Below are 4,377 nucleotides of genomic sequence, written 5' to 3' on the forward strand. Positions count from 1 at the left end.
CCCTTGGCGGGAGCGCCGCCGCGCTCCCAAGCGGCACACTGTAGCAGTGCACCACTGGGCCGGCCCCTATTGAATGTTTTATAGTCTTATCCTTTCTTTTTTTTTTTTTTTTTTTTTTTTGTCTTTTTGTGAGATCAGCCGCACTGCGCTCAGCCAGTGTACGCACCGGCCATCCCTATATAGGATCTGAACCCACGGCGGGAGCGCTGCTGCGCTCTCCCGAGTGTGCCATGGGCTCGGCCCTATAATCTTATCCTTTCACTCAGCAATTTATCATAAACATCTTCCTATGTCATTACATGTTCTACATTATTTGAAATGGCTACGTCATATTCCAATATGATTATGCCATAACTTAGCCTATTCCCTATTGCTGAGTACTTATTTTTGATTTATTGATCATTCATTCATTGCCATTTCAGAGAACAATTTGGAGACCATCCTAGTAGCTATAGCTTTGCATGCATGCATGATAATTTCCTTAGGGTAAATTTTCAAAAGTGAAATTGCTGAGTCAAACAGCATGTAGAATTTTAAGAAGTTTTATATATATTGACAGATTGCCTTCCCAAAAGATGTACAGATTTATTCTCTGACTTTCAGTGTTTATTCTCATGCCTGCCAATGTTGACTATTATCTTTCTAAAAATCTTTACCAATTTTATTAGGTAAATAATGACACCTCTGCTCTAATTAGAACTCCTTTTATTATTACTGAGATTGAACATGTTTTATGTCTGTGATTATTTACATTTTAAAATTGTATTCATGTCTATTTCTGTGTTACTGGTTTTTTTTCTTATTGGTTTATGAGTTCTTTATATATTAAGACTTAACCCTTTGTCACATGTTGTAAATACTTGTTTCCAGTTCATTTGCCTTTTATTTTTATTTGTGCGATTATTTAATATGTGGAAGATTTAAATTATTATGGAGCCAAATCTTAACCAGTTTTTTTCCTTTATGGTCTTTCCCTCTCTCCTCATGAGTCTTTAGTTTACCTTCCCTCCCAAGCTTATGTAAATATTTGTTTATATTTTCTTCTAGACTTCTAAGTTTTCCTATTTTACCTTAAAATATTGAATCTATCTTAAATTTGTGTGGTGTGAGATAAAAATTACTTTCATTTTTAAATAGCCAGTTCTAACACCATTAACTAAATAAGTGCTGATTCCGAAATCATCATTGTTATATATCTAATTTTTATAGGTCCTGGGTGTGTTTCTGAACCTTTTCTGTATTGTTTCTTAGTCTAGAATTCTTCTTCTGGGACAGTTTTCAAAAAATTGCATTTTAAAAATTATTAGAGCTTTTTAATATGAGCTTATATCTATTCACTAATTTATTTGAAATTTATTGAACGCTTACTGTGTGCTATGCACTATACTCAAAACTAGCAGTACCATAGGGAGAAAAAAGTTCTTGCTCTCAGTAGTCCTGAGATCTAGGGGCCAGGTAGTCACACACAGAAATGTGAATTTATTTATTATAAGTGCTGTAAAGGAGAGGTGTGTGGTGATTTTTAGAGTGTATTATTAAGGGGTACTTTGAGCTAGAGAGGAAGGTCAGGGAAGGCTTCCTGAGGAAGTAGTTACTGAGCCAAGAACTGAGAGAAGGATGGGAATCAGTTAGGTGAAAGGCTCAGAGGAAACAATCCGCACCAACAGCCAAGTGGTGGGGGTGAGTGTAGTTTTTTTTCAAGAAGCTAAAAGGGATCCACTGTGACTAGAGTGCAGAGAATGGGGAAGAGCAGTATATGAAATGAGGCTGGAGAGGGAAGATACAGCCAAACTGTGCAGGGCCTTGTAGGTAATATTAAAGTTCAGTGTCTTTTCTTTTTAAGCAGAAAGTTTACAGGGCCATATTTCTGTTTAGAAAAGTTTACTCTTCAGAGTGGTATATAGTCTGAATGGAGGCCAGAATCATGCGAGAGTACACCTCTTAGGAGCTACCTACTGCAGAAGTATTAGTGAGAGAGAGAATATCTTAGCCTAGAGTGGTGGCAGTGGGGATGGAGATAAGTAGGCGGATCTGCAGGACTAAGTGATGGATTGGAAGTGGGGGCAAAGAGAAAGGGAGATGGGGGGAAGAAAAAAGAAAGAGAGATGTCACAGATGACTCTAGAAAGGTTTGGGTAACAGGTGAATGAATACGACTAAGATAAAACACTGAGAAAGGACTGAGTTTAGGTGTGTTTTGCTTTGGAGCAGGGAGCATTGGAGGACCAGATGGAGAAAACCATGAGTTCAATTTTGAACCTTTTCAGTTGGAGATGCCTTTGAGACATCCTGATTAGGCACCTGAGCAGATAGGCTCAGGAGATAAGTTTGGACTAGAGAAGAAAAATGTGAGTCATCTGCATATTGGTGGTTATTGAAGCCACACAGGCAGGACTGACATTGCTTGGGTAGAATGTATTAAGTAGGAAGAGAAGAGTGCTAACACCTATCCTGGAGGAAAGATAACATTTGATTTTGGGTAGAAGAGAATGAGCCTGCAGAGGACATGGAGAAACAAGAACAGAGAAGTGGGGCAGAGTGGAGGGGTGGGTATGAGAAGCCTAGAGAAGAGTTTCAGAAAGGAAGGCTTAGATAAAGCAGTATTGAACACCTGTTGAGAGGTCAAGTATGCTGAAGTCCTAAAAAATACCCTTTCAATTGGGATCACGAAGTGACTTTAGCATGAGCTGTTTTGGTAGATGATAGGAGTAGAAGACATTGTAATGAGCTGGAGGTGAGGCAGTGGAGATACTGAATTAGAGAAGTGTGACTTTGGAAAGAGAGGAGGGTTAGCTGGAGGGAAATGTGAGATAACAGATTTATTTGTTTTAAAGGAGAAGAGTCTTCTAACATGTTTAGAAGATGGTGGTGGGGATTGTCCTGAGAGTAAGAGATTATTAAATAAATGTACAAGAGAAAGTAGGAATAATCAGTAGTGAATTGCATAGTTGAAGGAATTCATTGTAGCTAGGAGTGACAGCTTCTTTAATGGGAGAATAAAAGGATTGGATGAGTGTTTATGTTTGGTACTGGAGAGGTGAGTAAGTTCTGATTTGATGACTTAACGTCTGTGAGATAGGAAGCGTGAGATAAGTCAGCTGAGAATGAGGAAAGAAATAAGGGCTTTGAGGAAAGTGGAAAGGTTGGAAAAGTTATTACAGAGAGTGAGACATGTTCCCCTGCATTACTCTTTTTTTCACATTTATTCTTCCAGATAAACTGTAGAATTTCTTTATATTGTTTCCTCTCCCGTTTTCCTCAACCCACCTCCACATCTTTCTAAGAATTTGGATGAGATTTCTTTAAAGTTATAGGTTAAGTTAGGGAGAATTAATTTATTTACAATATTCAATATACCCATTCCAGGAACTACATTTTTCTCTGTTTACTCAAATCCTCTTTTGTGTTCCTCAGTAATTTAATAGGTTTCATCTTATAAATCCTGCATATTTTTGTTAATTCCTGCATTGGTTATTATTTTTATTACTATTATAAATAAGTGGATACTTCAAAAAGTTTGTGGAAAAATAGAATTAAAAGATGACATGGTCATTTGTGGCATCATGGATGGACTTGGAAGTCATTATGTTAAGTGAAGTAAGCCGGGCACAGAAAGATAGATACCACAAGATCTCATTCATATGTGAAATCTTAAAAAAAAAAAAAGGTAATATGAATCTTTCCATGAACTTTTTGAAGTACCTTGTAGCTCTTTTTTCTATTATATTTTCTAAACAATTTATTTATTGTTGATTTCTTTAAAAGCTAGTTATTTTTTAATGTTTACTTCATACCTAATTCATTTATTGATTCCTATAGCTTTTTAGTTGATTTCTTGATATTTCTAGGTAGGCAGTTTTGAGTTTGAGATCTCTCATACAAATCATGATAATCCTAACACTTATGCCATTATTTCTTGTGTTTGTTCTATTGCTACAACTTTGCAAACAGTGTTAAATAACTCAGGTGCTAATGTACATACGGACTTGTTCCTTATGTTAATGAGAATACTGCTGTTATAGCATTAAGTGTTATAATGGCTATTAATTTTTGATAGAATTTAATTATATCAATGATGTATTTCTTTCTCTTTTTTTTGTATGATGAATTCTACACATGTTCTAGGGTAATTTTGATAATCACATGAGGTTACCATTGCCAAAATCTTTTGAAATTTAAAAATTCTTTTGAGAGCTATACAAATAAAGGATTCTTTTATAACTATTATTCCTTCACACAGTGGTTGGGCTGGAGGGAACTGTTATTTGCATTTCCCAGAAAATTTTTTACATCGTATTACCTTTACCAGCTCGCTCGCTCTTTTTTTTTTTTTTTTTTTTTTTTTTTTTTATTGAATCAAAATTGATTATACATATTT

The 4,377-nt window shown here is 35.7% G+C and overlaps 1 protein-coding gene across 3 annotated transcripts in view; it reads left to right on the forward strand.

Moving 5' to 3' along the window:
• Window positions 1-4,377, forward strand: part of PIAS1 (protein inhibitor of activated STAT, 1) — a 120,598-nt gene that overhangs the window by 76,774 nt on the left and 39,447 nt on the right. The gene's annotated exons all lie outside the window — the stretch shown is intronic.

The sequence above is a fragment of the Galeopterus variegatus genome, unplaced genomic scaffold (assembly GCF_000696425.1).
Source record: "Galeopterus variegatus unplaced genomic scaffold, G_variegatus-3.0.2 Scaffold961, whole genome shotgun sequence".
Taxonomy (NCBI): domain Eukaryota; kingdom Metazoa; phylum Chordata; class Mammalia; order Dermoptera; family Cynocephalidae; genus Galeopterus; species Galeopterus variegatus.